Source organism: Coregonus clupeaformis, chromosome 29 (assembly GCF_020615455.1).
Source record: "Coregonus clupeaformis isolate EN_2021a chromosome 29, ASM2061545v1, whole genome shotgun sequence".
NCBI lineage: Eukaryota > Metazoa > Chordata > Actinopteri > Salmoniformes > Salmonidae > Coregonus > Coregonus clupeaformis.
The window spans coordinates 18,600,695-18,623,374 of record NC_059220.1 but is presented as its reverse complement, the minus strand read 5'-3'; positions in this window follow the sequence as shown (position 1 = coordinate 18,623,374).

Below are 22,680 nucleotides of genomic sequence, written 5' to 3'. Positions count from 1 at the left end.
GGTAACTTCACTAATGTATCAGTTACTCCCCAATGCTGTGTGTGTGTGTTTCAAGTTTCAAGTCCTATTAGCCATATGTACGCTGCTTCCTGAAGTCAATAATCAACTCCTTTGTTTTGCTGACGTTGAGGGAGAGGTTGTTGTCCTGACACCACAATGCCAGTTCACTTACCTCCTCCCTATAGGCTGACTCGTCGTTGTTGGTTATCAGGCCTACAACCGTGGTGTCGTCAGGAAACTTGATGATGGAGTTGATGTCGTGCAAAGCCATGCAGTCGTGGGTGAACAGAGAGTACAGCAGAGGACTGAGGACAAATCCCTGGGGGGGCCCTGTGTAAAGAGTCAGTATGGAGGAGGTGTTGTTGCCAATCCTCACAGCCTGTGGTCTGCCCGTCAGGAAGTCCAGGATCCAGTTGCAGAGGGTGGTGTCCAGACCCAGGGCTTTGAGCTTGGTGTCGAGCTTGGAGGGAACAATAGTGTTGAATGCTGAACTGTAGTCAAGAACAGCATTCTCACATATTGTAGGTGTTCCTCTTGTTGAGATGTGTTACGGTCATGTAAATAGCAATGGAAATCACATCTTCCGTAGATCTGTTTGAGCTGTAGACAAATTGGAGTGGGACCAGTGTGCCTGGCCTTGATGTGGGCCATGACCAGTCTCTCGAAGCACTTCATGATGACTGAGGTGAGCGTGACAGGGCGATAGTCATTTGGGCATGTCACCTTGTTTTTCTTGGGCACTCGGACGACGGTGGTCTCCTTAAAGTAGGTGGGGACTACAGCCTGGGACAGGGACAGGTTGAAGATGTCCAAGAAGACGCCCACCAGCTGATCAGCACACACTCTGAGGACACGGCCAGGGATGACATCTCTGCAGTGCGCATCGCATAAAGAGTGAAAAAATGTAAGATAAAATATGACAATGTATATTCCTCAATGTTGATGAATGAGTAGGAACAGAGACGTGATCTGATTGGCTGAAGTGGGTCAAGCACGCTGGATGCTCTTGTAGGGCAGGATACATGTTGGTGATATTTTGGGCTTGGTTAAAGTCACCCGCAACAATAAAGACTGCTCCCGGGCGAGAGGATTCTTGCTGGCTAATGATCTTGTACAGAGCCGCCTTGGTGTTTGCTTGTGGATGAATATACACAGCTGTGATAATAACACACGTGGATTCCCTTGGCATATAGTGGGGTCGACATTTTAGAATCAGAAACTCCAGGTCGGGTGAACAGGAGCTCAGGATTTTTCAACTTCGCTACACCAGGAATTGTTTATGAGGAAACATACCCCTCCCCCCGACTCTTACCAAAAGCAGCCGTTCGATCCATTCAGAATATGGAGAAGCTGTCTGGTTGAATAGCAGAGTCGAGTGTATTGTCCGTAAGCCACGACTCAGTAAAAACAGCATTTGCTGATGTCCCTCTGCGATTGAAGCCTTTCTCTGAGTTCACAAAGTTTATTTTCCAGCAATTGGACATTAGCCATCAGGATACTAAGAAGAGGAGACTGTGTAGCCAGTCTTTTCCTTCCTCTTCTTCGTGGCCGGTGTAGCCTTAGGTCATCTCGGCCAGGAGCAACAGGTAAGCCCGCTGTGCAGGGAACAAAGTAGCAAATGTAATATTCCAGATCTGGGAGGCTGAGAGATGTGTTTAGCTTCCGATTCATGATCCAGAAATGTTTGTAGGTCGTAGGAAATTATTGCACGAACATTCCGAGCAAACAAAGGCTTCTCCAAGCTCTGCTGCTGCTGCTGGTCATTAGTAGCCTACCAAACTTGCTAACTGCCTGGTACTCAGCACTCTATTGTCCCTCTAATCACCCTGACATCAATGCAAATGTATTCTAAAATCTAATCAAACACTTCATGAGAGCCCATGAGCTCAGGTTGCGCAACATTTCTATAGGCTATGCAATTGCGGGAGATTTTCCGCTAATAAAAAGAGGAGGATCTCATCAGCTTTCTATAGGCTAGACCTACTATATTTATTTCTCAACTTTCCTAATATTAAGCACAATACTTATATTTACAACAGGAGTATAGCCTACCTGGCTGGCATGAAAATAAACCAAGGGGAAAAGCGTTCTCCATTCGCTATTTAAGTGCATAGATGACATGTATTTTTTCCCGCTGACCCTGTTTCGATACAGGTGCATGATAATGGTCCATTCTAAATTAAATCAAATGTCACCCATATATTATTTAGTATATGTAAAGACAAGATTAAATCAAGAATAGTCTGATGGGTGACAATGTTCGCCTATCACTTGTGAATTATATATTATCACTTATGAATGATGCCCAGCATCAGAAACAATGCCTTTTTGTTGGTGTATTTGGACCATGATAGTTTGTTGGTGATGAGGACACCAAGGACCTTGAAGCTCTCAACCTGCTCCACTACAGCTCTGTTGATGAGAATGGGGGAGTGCTTGGTCCTCTTTTTACTGTAGTCCACAATTATCGCCTTTGTCTTGATCACGTTGAGGGAGAGGTTGTTATCCTGGCACCACACGGCCAGGTCTCTGACCTCCTCCCTATAGGCTGTCTCATCGTTGTCGGTGATCAGGCCTACCACCGTTGTGTCATCGGCAAACTTAATGATGGTGTTGGAGTTGTGCCTGGCCATGCAGTCGTGTTAACAGGGAATACAGGAGGGGACTGAGCACACACCCCTGAGGGGCCCCCGTGTTGAGGATCAGCGTGGTAGATGTGTTGTTACCTACCCTTACCACCTGGGGTCGGCCCGTCAGGAAGTCCAGGATCCAGTTGAAGAGGGAGGTGTTTAGTCCCAGGGTCCTTAGCTTAGTGATGAGCTTTGAGGACACTATGGTGTTGAATGCTGAGCTGTTGTCATTGAATAGCATTCTCACGTAAGTGTTCCTTTTTCTCCAGGTGGGAAAGGGCAGTGTGGAGTGCAATAGAGATTGCATCATCTGTGGATCTGTTGGGGTGGTATGCAAATTGGAGTGGGTCTAGGGTTTCTGGGATAATGGTGGTTATGTGAGCAATGACCAGCCTTTCAAAGCACTTCATGGCTACAGACGTGAGTGCTACGGGTCGGTAGTCATTTAGGCAGGTTACCTTAGTGTTCTTGGGCACAGGGACTATGGTGGTCTGTTTGAAACATGTTGGTATTACAGACTCAGTCAGGGACAGGTTGGAAATGTCAGTGAAGACACTTGCCAGTTGTGACAAATCAGAGCAAGATTACTGAATGTAAGTACATTATTTACCTTCAGAGGTGAATGTATCAAACCAGTTAATACGTTTTTTGTTGTTGTGCACTCTCCTCAAGCAATAGCATGGTATTTTTTCACTGTAATAGCTACTGTAAATTGGACAGTGCAGTTAGATTAACAAGAATGTGTCACGCCCTGACTCAGGGGACACTTATATGTTGAGTCAGGGTGTGTATATTCCTTGTTGTATATATTCTATGTTGTATATCTAGCATGTGTGGATCTATGTTGGCCGGTGTGGTTCCCAATCAGAGGCAGCTGTCGCTCGTTGTCTCTGATTGGGGACCATACTTAAGCAGCCTATTGGCACAGTCTAGTTGTGGGATCTTGTTCCGGTTAAGGTTAGTTGTGTATTCTACCTTAGGACTTCACGTTTCGGTTCATTTATTGTTTTGTCGTTGTGTTTCTTAAGTTAAATAAACATGTACGTATATCATGCTGCGCCTTGGTCTGACCCGTCCTTCAGCGAACGTGACAGAAGATCCCACCAAACACGGACCAAGCAGCGTGCCCTGGCGGAGCGGATGACCATGTCACAGATGGCCAATTTGTGGTCATGGGAGGAGATATTTGCGGGGAAAGGACCATGGGCTAAGTTAGATGCCCAGGCAGGAGAGGAGCAACGGCAACACGGAGGAGGCCGGTCGAGGAGGAAGCCAGAGAAGCAGCCCCAATACATTTTTTTTGGGGGGGCACACGGGGTGGTTGGCGGAGCCTAGGTTTAGAGCAGAGCCAACTCCCCGTACTCACGCGAAGAGGTGTATGACTGGGCAAGCTCCGTGTTATGCGGAGCTACGTACTGTGTCGCCAGTGCGCCGGCACAGTCATGTACGTCCTGTGCTTGCACCACGCACGTGCCGTGCGAAGATGAGCATCCAGCCAGGACGGGGTGTGCCGGCTCAACGCTCCTGGTCTCCAGTACGCCTCCTCGGTCCCGCATATCCTGCGCCAGTTCTACGAACTGTATCGCCAGTGCGCGTGCACAGCCCAGTGCGTCCTGTGCCAGCACCCCGCACGTGTAGTGCGAAAGTGGGCAGCCAGCCAGGACGGGTTGTGCCAGCTCTCCGCTCTAGACCTCCAGTCCGCCTCCACAGCCCGGCCCGGCCTGTTCCTGCTCCTCGCACCAAGCCAGTGGCGCGCGTCGCCAGCCCGGCCCGGCCTGTTCCTGCTCCTCGCACCAAGCCAGTGGTGCACGTCGCCAGCCCGGCCCGGCCCGGCCTGTTCCTGCTCCTCGCACCAAGCCAGTGGTGCGCGTCGCCAGCCCGGCCCGGCATGTTCCTGCTCCTCGCACCAAGTTAGTGGTGCGCGTCGCCTGTTTGGCCCGGCCTGTTCCTGCTCCTCGCACCAAGCCAGTGGTGCGCGTCGCCAGTCCGGCCCGGCCTGTTCCTGCTCCTCGCTCCAAGCCAGTGGTGCGCGTCGCCAGTCCGGCCCTGCCCGTTCCTGTCCCTCGCACCAAGCCAGTGGTGTGTTTGTCCAGTCCGGCATGGCCCGTGCCTGTTCCACCGGTGCCTGATCCAGTGCCGGTCAGCTGTTCCACTCCGGAGCCAGAGCAGTCCGCTCCACCGGTGCCTGATCCAGCTCCGGTCAGCTGCGCCACTCCGGAGCCAGAGCAGTCCGCTCCACTGGGGTCCAGTCCAGCTCCGGTCAGCGGCTCCACTCCGGAGCCAGAGCAGTCTGCTCCACCGGTGCCTGATCCAGCTCCGGTTAGCGGCTCCACTCCGGAGCCAGAGCAGTCCGCTCCACCGGTGCCAAGTCCAGCTCCGGTCAGCGGCTCCAGTCCAGACCATGACGTCAGCCCCTCTCCAGGTTCGGGGTCTCCCACACCAGGGTCCAGACAGGGCCTGGCGTATCGTGGGAGGAAGGAGAGGGGAAGCAGCGCGCCGAGGTCCAGACCAGACCAGGGGCGCAACAGGGAGGCGGAGAGTGAGAGGTCGTCACGCCCCGAGCCGGATCTGCCTCCGAGGCGGAATGCCCACCCGGCCCCTACCCTGTTATGTTTATGTTGTGCGGTCGGAGTCCGCACCTTTGGGGGGGGGGGGGTACTGTCACGCCCTGACTCAGGGGACACTTATATGTTGAGTGGGTGTGTATATTCCTTGTTGTATATATTCTATGTTGTATATCTAGCATGTGTGGATCTATGTTGGCCGGTGTGGTTCACAATCAGAGGCAGCTGTCGCTCATTGTCTCTGATTGGGGACCATACTTGAGCAGCCTATTGGCACAGTCTAGTTGTGGGATCTTGTTAAGGTTAGTTGTGTATTCTACATTAGGACTAAACGTTTCGGTTCATTTATTGTTTTGTCGTTGTGTTTATTAAGTTAAATAAACATGTACGTATATCACGCTGCGCCTTGGTCTGACCCGTCCTTCAGCGAACGTGACAGAATGTAAGCTTTCTGCCCATATAAGACATGTCTATGTCCTGGAAAGTCATGCTAATCACATTAGCGCACGTTCGCTCAACCGTCCCATATACGGGACACGATCCCGTAGAGGTTAATCCGCTTTACAAGGGGTGTAGAGCCTAACTGGCATATATAAACAGCGTGTGAGTTTCAAGTTTGGGGAAGATAATTTTCACCATAAAAATGCACCTTTATAATAAAAGCATTACATGCATAATGGTGTTTTCCGCTAATGGAACATTCGTGCTTATAGTGTCACGACTTCCTCCGAAGCTGCCTCCCCTCCTTGTTCGGGCAGCCTTCGGCGTTCGTCGTCACCGGCCTTCTAGCCACTGCCGCTCCATATCTCATAATTCCATTTGTTTTATCTTGTCAATTACACACACCTGGTTCATATTCCCCTCATTAGTATGTGTATAAGTGTTCCCTCTGCTCCCTTGTCCTTGTGGGTGATTGTTTATTGTGAGGATTAGTAGCTCGGTTGAGCTCAGTATTTTGTATTGCCGGGGTATTTTCCCTGTGTGCATGTTTGTTCCAGTGCGCCTGTTTTGCGCACTGGACTGGTTACGCTGGATTACTGAATAAACTCTGTATACTGTGATTTACCCTCCTGCGCCTGACTCCTTCAAATCACGCATCACATTCATTGAAGGAAAAAAGTATTTGATCCCCTGCTGATTTTGTACGTTTGCCCACTGACAAACAAATGATCAGTCTATAATTTTAATGATAGGTTTATTTGAACAGTGAGAGACAGAATAACAACAAAAAAATCCAGAAAAACAAATTAATTTTTTTTTATAAATTGATTTGCATTTTAATGAGGGAAATAAGTATTTGACCCCCTCTCAATCAGAATGATTTCTGGCTCCCAGGTGTCTTTTATACAGGTAACGAGCTGAGATTAGGAGTACACTCTTAAAGGGAGTGCTCCTAATCTCAGCTTGTTACCTGTATAAAAGACACCTGTCCACAGAAGCAATCAATCAATCAGATTCCAAACTCTCCACCATGGCCAAGACCAAAGAGCTCTCCAAGGATGTCAGGGACAAGATTGTAGACCTACACAAGGCTGGAATGGGCTACAAGACCATCGCCAAGCAGCTTGGTGAGAAGGTGACAACAGTTGGTGCGATTATTCGCAAATGGAAGGAACACAAAAGACCTGTCAATCTCCCTCGGCCTGGGGCTCCATGCAAGATCTCACCTCATGGAGTTGCAATGATCATGAGAATGGTGAGGAATCAGCCCAGAACAACACGGGAGAATCTTGTCAACAAAGGAGTGGCTCAAGAAGAAGCACATTAAGGTCCTGGAGTGGCCTAGCCATTCTCCAGACCTTAATCCCATAGGAAATATGTGGAGGGAGCTGAAGATTCCCTGAAGAAACCTTAAAGACTTGGAGAAGATCTGCAAAGAGGAGTGGGACAAAATCCCTCCTGAGATGTGTGCAAACCTGGTGGCCAACTACAAGAAACGTCTGACCTCTGTGATTTCCAACAAGGGTTTTGCCACCAAGTACTAAGTCATGTTTTGCAGAGGGGTCAAATACTTATTTCCCTCATTAAAATGTAAATCAATTTATAACATTTTTGACATGCGTTTTTCTGGATTTGTTTGTTGTTATTCTGTCTCTCACTGTTCAAATAAACCTACCATTAAAATTATAGACTGATCATGTCTTTGTCAGTGGGCAAATGTACAAAATCAGCAGGGGATCAAATACTTTTTTCCCTCACTGTATAGCCTACTACCATGTGCGCATTGCTGCGCTTATAATGTGACAAAATAGCCTAATAGTTTATCAACATTTTAAGCTAAACGTTCTGATCTGTTGCGTCAGCCACATTGCATAAAAAAAGGTTTTTATGCTAGTGGTTCTATTAATTTGGGATCTATCGCATCCCACAACTGTCCCAGACTATGTTTTGAATATTTATTTCTCGTACAGAATAGAATAGGTCGACTTTTGTACTATGCGGGATAGTAGATTGACATAGGCTAGTGCTTTTGCTGTTCGATAGGCCTACTCATTTTGTTGGCTGACGAAAAGTAAATATGGACAGTTTTTCCAATATCTTCAATATGCACCTCAGAATTGGATAAGGACGCGTGCAGTTGCGTCTCCGATGTGTCTGTCTTCATTTGTAACCTGTGAGAAAGACCGATCACGTGACGGAGAGCCATGTGAGTGAGAGTCGCTTCGGATTGTCCAGCACTCTCAGGGAGAAGGGCACAACGCAGCACTCCGGGCTGCAAAATACATAGCAGACTTTCTTCAAATCATCATTAGTCTCATCATGCAGCTTTACAATGTATTAAAAATCAAAACATATAGCCCAACGTTTGTAGAACAACTAAAGTTACATTAATAACTCTAAATTAAGCATATAGGAGTACCTATTTCTTTGTTAACCGCTCAACACAGAATAGCCGCATGTGCGCACTCCCTCAAATCGTTTGGAGAAAATATTTATATTTTATTCAGCTTTGTTCAATTGTATTCTTCATACTATAAAATAATATAAAATTATGTCACGGAATTATAAGCAAATCTTGTCTGCTAAATGAACTAGTGTAGCCCACAGCCATATGGCATAGCCACATCAGGGCCTAACATAAGGACAACTCAGAGTATGCTATTCTGTTCTTTTGAAATAGACTACATTTTCTTCATAGCATGTTTCTTTAGACCTGTCTAAAATAAATAATGGATTTATTGTGAAGGCTATATTACATGGATTTATTATACTTTTTTAAAATGGCTTATAGGCTATGTGTGGAAGCAAGGAGATGCTAAATGTGTTTTTGTTAATTAACGGTCAATTACCGTGAGATGACTGAAATTTTGTGACCGCCACAGCCCTATGCGCGCCCTCCTCAGTGCTGCCATCTCACATATATATATGTGTGTGTGTGTGTGTGTGTGTGTGTGTGTGGCACAGAGGTCATAGCTATGTCATCATGGAATGATATCATCACCTTCCTAGAGACAAGAAGTGACGATCGCCCCAGATTCACAACAGCTGAGCTAGTATGGCTTAGTGGACCTGACACTACAGTGGGTTTTGTACATTCCATGAGCATGTGTCTGTAAACAATAACGTATTGTTATTGGATGACAGTATAAGAGCATGCTATATTTGTGTTGAATCTACAGTATACAGTAGATACACTAAGGAGCTTCAGGAGATAATAAATTGTATCTACTAAGTGGCTTGGGTCCAAAAACAAGCTCTTGACAAGCACTTTAAAGGGTCTTCTTCGATTCCCGACCTGCATTACACACACACACACACACACACACACACACACACACACACACACACACACACACACACACACACACACACACACACACACACACACACACACACACACACACACACACACACACACACACACACACACACACACACACACACACACACACACACACACACACACACACACACACACACACACACACACACACACACACACACACACACACACACACACACACACACACACACACACACACACACACACACACACACACACACACACACACACACACACACACACACACACACACACACACACACACACACACACACACACACACACACACACACACACACACACACACACACACACACACACACACACACACACACACACACACACACACACACACACACACACACACACACACACACACACACACACACACACACACACACACACACACACACACACACACACACACACACACACACACACACACACACACACACACACACACACACACACACACACACACACACACACACACACACACACACACACACACACAGCATCAGCAGGGCAGGGGCCGAACTCTGTCTTCAATAATTAAACCCTAGAGGGAGTTGATGATATTGAGGCCTTATTATAATTAAGTCATATTTACAGCCAGCAAGCACTATCTCTCCTCCCAGCTCAGGAACAATTGATTTATTTCTGAGCCATGCTTTTTAGAAATGTTCATGAAAAAGAGATTCACTCTGTCATTTTCCATATTATTTAGGGCTTGTTTAGATTTCAGGAATGATGCACTCTCAATGCATACCTTAGAGACCTGTCTTCTAATAGATGCTCTTAATTGCTCTGTTAGTTGTAATTATTGACCAATGCGTTGAGATCCCCTCAACACTAATTCAATGGCCACAGCTAAACAGCCCAGCCATGTTTTCTGTTGGTGCAGCAAGCTGAGCAAGAATCAATTAGAAAACGGAGAGCAGAGCGCTAGTCAACTGCTTTGGGTTGTAATGAAGAGAGATATATAACATATGTAGCAGCGGGGGGGTACATATGTCCTCTCTTTCTGTGTGCACTGTGCACAGATTCATTCAGACACACAGACACACACACACAAGCATGATGTTCAAAGCTGACAATCTCAGCAAGGCAAGACAGCAACACTCTCCCTCCCTCCCTCACTTCATTATTTAATCACAGCAAGCTGTGACCACCACATCCTATAGAGCAAACATTTATTCTCAACATTCTTCAATTTCCTCCCACAAAGCTCTTTTCAACCTCTGTGAACGGCTCTTTACACAACACGACAGCCATTTTGGTCCCAGAAGTCAATTGTGTGGTTTGCACTTTGTGATCCAGTCCAATAGTGCTGAATGAGGGAGGCCTGGATGGACACTGTATATGTCACTATCATATGTACAGTGTATGGATGCACTGTATTAGAGGGGGATGGGAGGGAGGGTTACAGGGAAACTGCCGACCTGTAAAGACCTTGAGGCACTGGAGGTCAGTTGCGGCTATCGGGCCGTCCGTGAATCATTTAAATAGAAACTAGGGATTCATATCTTTCCCGAAAATCTACCAAGTTTCAATACAGGGAATAATTCATATTTATCCCGAGAGTCCCAGGAAATACTGCAAAAATCGGAAGTGCTCATTTAAAGTGTTTAAAACCAAGATATGGTCACTATGCCAGGGTTCTCCTCAAATAAGAGGGCCGCTGCGACACCTTGTCCACTTGGCTGTGTCACTACAGTGGCTTGCGAAAGTATTCACCCCCCTTGGCATTTTTCCTATTTTGTTGCCTTACAACCTGGAATTAAAATAGATTTTTTGGGGGGGTTATATCATTTGATTTACACAACATGCCTACCACTTTGAAGATGCAAAATATTTTTTCTTGTGATACAAACAAGAAATAAGACAAAAAAACAGAAAACTTGAGCGTGCATAACTATTCACCCCCCCAAAGTCAATACTTTGTAGAGCCACCTTTTGCAGCAATTACAGCTGCAAGTCTCTTGGGGTATGTCTCTATAAGCTTGGCACATCTAGCCACTGGGATTTTTGCCCATTCTTCAAGGCAAAACTGCTCCAGCTCCTTCAAGTTGGATGGGTTCCGCAGGTGTACAGCAATCTTTAAGTCATACCACAGATTCTCAATTGGATTGAGGTCTGGGCTTTGACTAGGCCATTCCAAGACATTTAAATGTTTCCCCTTAAACCACTCAAGTGTTGCTTTAGCAGTATGCTTAGGGTCATTGTCCTGCTGGAAGGTGAACCTCCGTCCCAGTCTCAAATCTCTGGAAGACTGAAACAGGTTTCCCTCAAGAACTTCCCTGTATTTAGCGCCATCCATCATTCCTTCAATTCTGACCAGTTTCCCCTGCCGATGGAAAAACATCCCCACAGCATGATGCTGCCACCACCATGCTTCACTGTCGGGATGGTGTTCTCGGGGTGATGAGAGGTGTTGGGTTTGAGCCAGACATTGATGGCCAAAAAGCTCATTTTAGTCTCATCTGACCAGAGTACCTTCTTCCATATGTTTGGGGAGTCTCCCACATGCCTTTTGATGAACACCAAACGTGTTTGCTTATTTTTCTTCTGGCCACTCTTCCGTAAAGCCCAGCTCTGTGGAGTGTACGGCTTAAAGTGATCCTATGGACAGATACTCCAATCTCCGCTGTGGAGCTTTGCAGCTCCTTCAGGGTTATCTTTGGTCTCTTTGTTGCCTCTCTGATTAATGCCCTCCTTGCCTAGTCAGTGAGTTTTGGTGGGCGGCCTTCTCTTGGCAGGTTTGTTGTGGTGCCATATTCTTTCCATTTTTTTTATAATGGATTTAATGGTGCTCCGTGGGATGTTCAAAGTTTCGGATATTTTTTTGTAACCCAACCCTGATCTGTTCTTCCCCACAACTTGTCTCCTGTTTGGAGAGCTCCTTGGTCTTCATGGTGTCGCTTGCTTGGTGGTGCCCCTTGCTTAGTGGTGTTCCAGACTCTGGGGCCTTTCAGAACAGGTGTATATATACTGAGATCATGTGACAGATCATGTGACACTTAGATTGCACACAGGTGGACTTTATTTAACTAATTATATGACTTCTGAAGGTAATTGGTTGCACCAGATCTTATTTAGGGGCTTCATAGCAAAGGGGGTGTGCATGCACCACTTTTCCGTTATATATTTTTTTCACTTCACCAATTTGGACAATTTTGTGTATGTCCATTACATGAAATCCAAATAAAAATCTATTTTAATTACAGGTTGTAATGTAACAAAATAGGACAAATGCGAAGTGGGATGAATACTTTCACAAGGCACTGTATGTAAAGATTTCAGAGCAAATTAAACTGACATTTAGTAATGATAGAGTACCTTTGATCGGCGATTACATTGTTGTGAATTGCGAAACAGGCCGTTCCTAAATTCAGAGCGTAATCATGTTCCTTAATTAATTCAGCGCATTTCAGCAGTAGGCCTAGGCTATCTCGACACAGACCGCGCTCAGGACGCACATAGCACACTCCGAGTAGGCCATAGCATTGTCGAATCATACAAACTTTGCAATGGCAGTCAAACCAAAGCCAGATGACCAAAGTTGCTATGCTTGCTAGATAACCTCCAACGAATGACAGAGTATCTCCTATTTGGCAAAATCTAGTTGATGGTTATACAGAGAGCAGATCAGCTCATGAATAAATGAGCAACCACTTCCACTTGTCCAGCCAGAGATAAATTAGCCAAATATACACATTCAGTGAAACAAAATCACATTGATTGATTATCAGTCAAGTCACAGGCTTTTGATCAGGAGTAGGACAGGCTACTATGCCAGTGAAGAACAAAACCCACTTGTATAACATGCTAGCAAAATGTTCTGATCAGCTGATATATGAGCAAACTAGAATAAAGATGATCATTAGCACTCACCTCAACTTAGCTAACATTTCCCCAGCCTAATTGTTACCAAATATCCAAACGGAGATTCAGTGAAAACAAAGATCTGACATTGATTGATTTATTAAATCCCTCACACTTGTCTCAAAGCAGTGTGGTGGCGCTGTCTCAATCAAAACGGTGCTGAAATAATAATCTAGGTGAACACATGACTAATGCTTTAAATTAGGCTAGTATAACGGTTGTATATGACTTTGGGAGTTTCAGTATAAGCAATAATTTAATATATGCCTTCAACTGCATTAGCCTACTATATTCCAATATTTTCATCATTCAGTTGATCATAACTAAGGTGAGTTTCCTCTCTCTGGCGTTTTCTAGGACCAATGGCTGTTTGTTTCCTCCTCACTCCACTGCCGCCCACCTCCGCCACATTGTTCTCAACACCAGTTTAAATCAATATAGCCTATTGTTTTCTAGAAATCTGGCTTTTTTTCAGGTTCGTGATCATTTAATTTCTGTGATGTCAGACCAGGCCTGGGCTCGGGCTTCAGCTCATCGGGTTTGGGTTGGACCGGGATCACATTTTCAGTTCTGATGAGAACACTAAACTGCATTCGGGTCATGTGTGCAGTCCGGTAGTGTCAATTATGCATGTTCTTTGAATTTATGGCTACTTTGTGTGAAGTAAATACACTACGCTAAAGGCTTCCAATGCGAAAACCTGTTTGGATAATGTTCTATTATATATTTTTTGCCAATCTGATGCTGCACATGTTGTGTACTTTGTGGAACTGCATTAGTGCGACATTGGGGATTTTTTTTGTCATTTCCCGGTTCTTGTCATTTTATGTTTTCGGGAAATGTGAAGAGTGGTGATGGGACAGTCCCAGGATCCCGGTTACCCGTGTTAATCCCTAGTAGAAACCACAATGTAAAAACGTCGCAATGCATAAAAATAACTGCCCAGGTGAAACCAATGTAATGGAGCTCCTTCCCATCAGTGCAGTGTCTATTTAAGTTGCGACCAAGGGACCAACCTGCAGAGGCAGCATAATCCAAGCCTGATGCATAAGAAGTGCCTAACAGTAGGCTTCATAATTGCATGGTCACTGTCAGTGATAGCCCTTATAGAAGATTCAACAGACTAAATTTAACTGAATGTGGATCTGGTTACGGGAAGTTCGACTCACCACACACACGCACACCCTCGACCCATTCTTCTGGCATAAAGAGGTTCCCATGACAAAACGAATATGATTCTCCTGTCATGAATGCATTCATACACCCTTTCTTCACCACTAATATTGGCACCCTTGGTATATATGAGCAAAACGGGCGGTGAAAAAAAGTATTTATCGTTTATCCTCTTGGTCTTTCATTCAAAATATTCACGAAATTCTAACCTTTAATTAAGGTAAAATATTTGAAAGAAAAAATGAATTATTATCATAAAAAAATATATTTTTCTCAAATGTGTGCCACAATTATTGGAACCGCTTCATTCAATACTTTGTGCAACCTCCCTTTGCCAAGATAACAGCTCTGAGTCTTCTCCTATAATGCGTAATGAGGTTGGAGAACACATGGCAAGGGATCTGAGACCATTCCTCCATACAGAATCTCTCCAGATCCTTCAGATTCCAAGGTCCAAGCTTGTGGACTCTCCTCTTCAGCTCATACCACAGGTTTTCTATGGGGTTTAGGTCAGGGGACTGTGATGGCCATGGCAAAACCTTGATTCTGTGGTCAGTGAACCATTTTTGTGTTGATTTTGAGGTGTGCTTTGGATCATTGTCCTGCTGGAAGATCCATCCACAGCCCAGTTTAAGCTTCCTAGCAGAGGCAGTCAGGTTTTAATTTAATATCTGCTGGTACTTGATGGAGTCCATGATACCATGTATCCTAACAAGTTGTCCAGGGCCTTTGGAAGAAAAACAGCCCCACAACATCAAAGATCCACCACCATACTTCACAGTGGGGATGAGGTACTTTTCTGCATGGCAATCGATCTGTCTACACCAAACCCACCTCTGGTGTTTGTTTCCAAAAAGCTCTATTTTGGTCTCATCTGACCATAGAACCCAGTCCCATTTGAAAGTTCCAGTAACATTTGGAAAACTGTAGGCGCTTGAGTTTGTTGTTTGATGACAGCAAAGGCTTTTTTATGGCAACCCTCCGAAACAACTTGTGGAAATGTTGGTGGCGTCTGATCGTAGTTTTGGAGATTTTCTGACCCCAAGACCCAACTAACGTCTGCAATTCGCCAGCTGAGATCCTTGGAGATTTTCTGGCCACTCAAACCATCCTCTTCACTGTGTGTGGGTTCAATATAGACACACATCCTCTTCAAGGCCAATTGTTAACATCTCCAGTTGCTTTAAACTTTTTAATTATTGCCCTGATAGTGGAAATGGGCAATTTCAACCGTTGAGCTATTTTCTTATAGCCATTTCCTGATTTGTGCAACTCAACAACCTTTTGTCGCACATCATTACTGTATTCTCGGGTCTTTCCCATAGTGATGGATGACTATGGGAACTTGGCCTGTGTGTCACCTCATATTTATACCCCAGTGAAACAGGAAGTCATGGCTTACCACTTAAGTGTTCCTAATCACTCAGGTGAACTTAAAAACGTAAAATATGAATGGGAATATACTTCAGTTATATTTTACTCATAAGAATTTCTAGGGGTGGCAATAATTGTGGCACACATGTTTAGGAGAAAAATATTTTTGTTCATTTATTTCACATTTATTTTTTTCAAGCATTTTACTTCAATTAAAGGTTCGATTTTTGTGAATATTTTGAATAAAAGACCAAGAGGATAAACAGTAAATAATTTTGTTTCACAGCCCGTTTTGCTCATATTTACCAAGGGTGCCAATATTAGTGGAGGGAACTGTATATTTAAAGAATAAGGCATGAGGAGGTGTGGTATATCGCCAATATACCATAGATACCTGTGCTAAAGAAGCTGAAAGAACTTGACCATTCCAAAGCAACTGGGCAACATTCCTGCCAGATTTCTAAGGGATGCTGCGGTAATTATCACCCCCTGTGTAACTCACATTATAAATCTGTCTATTAAACTAGGGTGTTTTCCCAGTGAACTAAAACTTGCAAGGGTCATTCCTTTATATAAAAAAGAGAATAAGTTAGATCATGGAAACTATCGGCCTGTCTCAATCCTGTGTGTTTTATCGAAGGTCATGGAAAGGATTACGTTCAAGCAGATTGACAGTTATATTTCCTTACATAACCTATTCTGTGAGCTCCAATCTGGCTTTAGGAAATCCCATTCCACCGACACTTGCCTACTATATCTAACTGACCACATAAGGAAGGAAGTAGACAGAGGGACATTTTGTGGTATGGTTATGTTAGATCTCCAAAAGGCGTTCGATACAGTGGATCATGAGATCCATGGGCTTTAACAACATAGCAGTAAAATGGGTTAGCTCTTACCTGCAAGGAAGAAAACAGATGGTGGATGTGGATGGGACCCTGTCTAAACCCAAAATCTTGAACTGCGGGGAACCCCAAGGGAGTGTGCGGGGTACCCCAAGGGAGTGGGCTGGGTCCACTTTTCTTTCTATTGTGTATAAATGATCTGAAATCTGCCTGTACATGTGACCTTTTCCTATATGCAGATGATTCTGCACTGTTGGTTTCCCACGAAGACAAAAAGGTGGTTGAGAAAGCCCTCAGTGCTGAACTTCTGAATGTCAGTAAATGGCTATATGACAATAAGCTGTCACTTCACCTTGGATAAACAGAGTCCATCTTGTTCGGGTCCAAGGTGAAACTGAGGTAATCTCCTGATTTTAAGGTGGTAGTAGGTGACATAGTAGTTGCAGCAAAAGACTCTGTTAAGTATCTTGGATGTGTGCTAGATAAACATCAGACAGGGGAGAGCATGGAACAAAATGTTATCTCCAATGTCAACCATAAAATTAGGTTTCTGACAAGAACCTCCAAGTATCTGGATAAGAATGTAATGGGGACATTGGCAGGGGCTCTTGTTCAGTGCCACTTTGACTATGCATGCTCTTCCTGGTACAATAGTGCCACCAAGATAATAATAAATAAATTGCAGACATCGCAGAACAAATTAGTCAGGATTACTCTTAAACTTCCAGCACTTACGCATCTGAACTATTCCCACTTTGAAAGCCTTAGATGGCTCAAAGTGGAGGAGAGAGTCGCTCAGATTAAATTGTGTCTTGTACATACAGTGAGGGAAAAAAGTATTTGATCCCCTGCTGATTTTGTACATTTGCCCACTGACAAAGACATGATCAGTCTATAATTTTAATGGTAGGTTTATTTGAACAGTGAGAGACAGAATAACAACAAAAAAATCCAGAAATACGCATGTCAAAAATGTTATAAATTGATTTGCATTTTAATGAGGGAAATAAGTATTTGACCCCTCTGCAAAACATGACTTAGTACTTGGTGGCAAAACCCTTGTTGGCAATCACAGAGGTCAGACTTTTCTTGTAGTTGGCCACCAGGTTTGCACACATCTCAGGAGGGATTTTGTCCCACTCCTCTTTGCAGATCTTCTCCAAGTCATTAAGGTTTCGAGGCTGACGTTTGGCAATTCGAACCTTCAGCTCCCTCCACAGATGTTCTTTGGGATTAAGGTCTGGAGACTGGCTAGGCCACTCCAGGACCTTAATGTACTTCTTCTTGAGCGACTCCTTTGTTGCCTTGGCCGTGTGTTTGGGGTCATTGTCATGCTGGAATACCCATCCACGACCCATTTTCAATGACCTGGCTGAGGGAAGGAGGTTCTCACCCAAGATTTGACGGTACGTGGCCCCGTCCATCGTCCCTTTGATGCGGTGAAGTTGTCCTGTCCCCTTAGCAGAAAAACACCCCCAAAGCATAATGATTCCACCTTCATGTTTGACGGTGGGGATGGTGTTTTGGGGGTCATAGGCAGCATTCCTCCTCCAAACACGGCGAGTTGAGTTGATGCCAAAGAGCTTTCACTCAGTTCTCCTCTGAATCATTCAGATATTCATTGGCAAACTTCAGACGGGTCTGTATATGTGCTTTCTTGAGCAGGGGGACCTTGCGGGCACTGCAGGATTTCAGTCCTTCACGGCGTAGTGTGTTACCAATTGTTTTATTGGTGACTATGGTTCCAGCTGCCTTGAGATCATTGACAAGATCCTCCCGTGTAGTTTTGGCCTGATTCCTCACCGTTCTCATGATCATTGCAACTCCACGAGGTGAGATCTTGCATGGAGCCCCAGGCCGAGGGAGATTGACAGTTATTTTGTGTTTCTTCCATTTGCGAATAATCGCACCAACTGTTGTCACCATCTCACCAAGCTGCTTGGCGATGGTCTTGTAGCCCATTCCAGCCTTGTGTAGGTCTACACTCTTGTCCCTGACATCCTTGGAGAGCTCTTTGGTCTTGGCCATGGTGGAGAGTTTGGAATCTGAGTAATTAATTGCTTCTGTGGACAGGTGTCTTTTATACAGATAACAAACTGAGATTAGGAGCACTCCCTTTAAGAGGTCAAATACTTATTTCCCTCATTAAAATGCAAATCAATTTAGAATTTTTTTTAAATGTGTTTTTCTGGATTTTTTTGTTGTTATTCTGTCTCTCACTGTTCAAAGAAACCTACCATTAAAATTATAGACTGATCATTTCTTTGTCAGTGGGCAAACGTACAAAATATGCAGGGGATCAAATACTTTTTTCCCTCACTGTAAGGTTGTCCACAGTATGGTCCCCAGGTACCTACAGTGCTATGAAAAAGTATTTGGCCCCTTTCTAATTTTCTCTACTTTAGCATATTTGTGATACTGAATATTATCAGATCTTCAACCAAAACCTAATATTAGATAAAGGGAACATAAGTGAACAAATAACACAACAATTACATATTTATTTCATTTATGTCATAAACAAAGTTATGCAACACCCAATTCCCCTGTGTGAAAAAGTAATTGCCCCCTTACACTCAATAACTGGTTGTGCCACCTTTAGCTGCAATGACTCCAACCAAATGCTTCCTGTAGTTGTTGATCAGTCTCTCACGTCGCTGTGGAGGAATTTTGGCCCACTCTTCCATGCATAACTGCTTTAACTCAGTGACGTGTGGGTTTTCAAGCATGAACTGCTTGTTTCAAGTCCTGCCACAACATCTCAATTGGGATTAGGTCTGGACTTTGAAAACATTTGAAAGGGGGCAAATACTTTTTCATAGCTCTGTATGTAACTACTTTAACTTAGTAAGGGATAACAATAGTGAAACTGACGTAGTTCCTTTTAGATTTAAAAGTGGTATGGGGAAATAAACGGTTTTATACTTAGCTGCCATTCTTTGGAATAGTCTTCCGAAGAATTTGAAACTTGTAACCGCCATAGGTAGTTTCAAGTTCTCAATGAAAAAATTGCTAAATAGTAGCATGTCTCAAAAGTGAGTCGTAAGATTATGCTGAGAAGGAAATACCTGGGATAGCATATGGCATGCCTTTTGGTGCCTGTTGTTTATTATATTGTGATTGTCTTGTATATATTAGGTATTGATTGTTTTATATATTAAGGGTATGTGAAACAAGGTACCTGTCCATAGTTGTTTATTAGGAAAGGAAATGGTACTAATTATCTCATGTTATGAAACAAACAACAATTTTTGTCTGTCATTGTCTGTTGCTATTACAATTACCGCCTAACCTTGTTGCATTCCCCGTTCCCCCTTCCCTCTTCAAAAGGAGCACAATGGAAATAAGCTGTTAAGCTTGATTGTGTTATCCTTGATGATTTTCTTAAATTGTAATATGGAGACGTCACCGGCTGGAGCGCCCTTATGTATGTATTTTAGAAATTGTCAAATCAATTCAATCAATTGATAAGGGCTGTTCTTAATCACGATGCAACGCGGAGTGCCTGGATACAGCCCTTAGCCGTGGTATATTGGCCATATACAGTGGGGCAAAAAAGTATTTAGTCAGCCACCAATTGTGCAAGTTCTCCCACTTAAAAAGATGAGAGAGGCCTGTAATTTTCATCATAGGTACACGTCAACTATGACAGACAAATTGAGAAAAAAAAATCCAGAAAATCCCATTGTAGGATTTTTAATGAATTTATTTGCAAATTATGGTGGAAAATAAGTATTTGGTCACCTACAAACAAGCAAGATTTCTGGCTCTCACAGACCTGTAACTTCTTCTTTAAGAGGCTCCTCTGTCCTCCACTCGTTACCTGTATTAATGGCACCTGTTTGAACTTGTTATCAGTATAAAAGACACCTGTCCACAACCTCAAACAGTCACACTCCAAACTTCACAATGGCCAAGACCAAAGAGCTGTCAAAGGACACCAAAAACAAAATTGTAGACCTGCACCAGGCTGGGAAGACTGAATCTGCAATAGGTAAGCAGCTTGGTTTGAAGAAATCAACTGTGGGAGCAATTATTAGGAAATGGAAGACATACAAGACCACTGATAATCTCCCTCGATCTGGGGCTCCATGCAAGATCTCACCCCGTGGGGTCAAAATGATCACAAGAACGGTGAGCAAAAATCCCAGAACCACACGGGGGGACCTAGTGAATGACCTGCTGAGAGCTGGGACCAAAGTAACAAAGCCAACCATCAGTAACACACTACGCCGCCAGGGACTCAAATCCTGCAGTGCGAGACGTGTCCCCCTGCTTAAGCCAGTACATGTCCAGGCCCGTCTGAAGTGCATTTGGATGATCCAGAAGAGGATTGGGAGAATGTCATATGGTCAGATGAAACCAAAATATAACTTTTTGGTAAAAACTCAACTCGTCATGTTTGGAGGACAAAGAATGCTGAGTTGCATCCAAAGAACACCATACCTACTGTGAAGCATGGGGTTGGAAACATCATGCTTTGGGGCTGTTTTTCTGCAAAGGGGCCAGGACGACTGATCCGTGTAAAGGAAAGAATGAATGGGGCCATGTATCGTGAGATTTTGAGTGAAAACCTCCTTCCATCAGCAAGGGCATTGAAGATGAAACATGGCTGGGTCTTTCAGCATGACAATGATCCCAAACACACCGCCCGGGCAACGAAGGAGTGGCTTCGTAAGAAGCATTTCAAGGTCCTGGAGTGGCCTAGCCAGTCTCCAGATCTCAACCCCATAGAATATATTTGGAGGGAGTTGAAAGTCTGTGTTGCCCAGCGACAGCCCCAAAACATCACTGCTCTAGAGGAGATCTGCATGGAGGAATGGGCCAAAATACCAGCAACAGTGTGTGAAAACCTTGTGAAGACTTACAGAAAACGTTTGACCTGTGTCATTGCCAACAAAGGGTATATAACAAAGTATTGAGAAACTTTTGTTATTGACCAAATACTTATTTTCCACCATCATATGCCAATAAATTCATTAAAAATCCTACAATGTGATTTTCTGGATTTTTTTTTCTAATTTTGTCTGTCATAGTTGACGTGTACCTATGATGAAAATTACAGGCCTCTCTCATCTTTTTAAGTGGGAGAACTTGCACAATTGGTGGCTGACTAAATACTTTTTTTCCCCACTGTATCACAAACCCCCGAGGTGCCTTTTTGCTATAATAAATTGGTTACCAGCGTAATTAGAACAGTAAAAATAAACGTGTTGTCATACCCATTGTATACGGTCTGATATACCACGGCCTTCAGCCAATCAGTATTCAGGACTCGAACTACACGGTTTATAATTAATGACAATCTTCTTCACCTTATATACTTTCAAAATTGATTTCTTCATCTTGCAATGAGTTGTAGCCACGGAAACTAATGGTATTCGTATGTGTGGCCTGGTTGATGGTTTTCCAAATGCAAAAGGTATTAAAGCAATAGAAACATAATTAGCATTCAATTGATGCTAATAGAGGACACTGAGGCATTTTCATGGGCCATTACAGCTGTTGTATCAGACCGGCAGAATGGAGAGTATGTCAAGGTTTAGGATCTTATGTTCTCACATCGTTGTTGACGTTGTGGCGTGCTTTGGAGAATGTTTTTTTTCTCCATCTTACGCATTGTAAAAATGCAGTTGTTTGAATGACATCCGTTTAATTAGGGAGATTTAATTAGGGAAGTGTTAAGTATGTATGGGAACAAGGCTCTCCATGGCAACCCAAATCAGAAAAAAACATCCTCATCATTATACTCATCATGACATTATGTAAATTATTAATTACAAAAGTGAAACACACCCTTGTGAAGTTGACAGAATCTGAGTAGGCAGTGGGAGTCAGGATGTATTTGAACAGAATTAAAGATATATCTGAACAGAAGAATAGAAAATAATACAATAGCACATATCACTGCTAAGGAACCTCTCACTGCACTGTGCAGTAGAAAACCATTCCAGAGAAGGAGAAGAGAAGCCATTTCCTGCCAGGCGGGCCGCCATGCAGTGATTCCCTGGCTGAGATAGACTGCTCACCATCCGAGTGTCCAGCCAACCAGCCACAACCTGAGGGCCTCCCCAGCAGGTAGAGGAGAGACGACCCAAGATGCATCCGCTGCCAGCCCTACAGTACAAAACAGTACCAGCAGGTCACGACCCAGGCACAGTCAGAACGCATCAGAGGTACTGAACAGCACAAAGACCACCAGAGCCCATCCAAGGATAATGACCAGATCTGCAGTTTCATGTTGAACTATTCATTCTAGAGGAATGCGTGGCAAATCAAAAGAGGAACGTAATAAAAATATGGGAAACAGCAACTACATGTTCAGTGATGAATAAAGAGTATAGGGTCAAGAAAGATAGCAAAGGGAGGTGATGAGGGAATAGTACATGTAGCTGGGCTTGACGGTAAGTTGCTCCGCTACTATT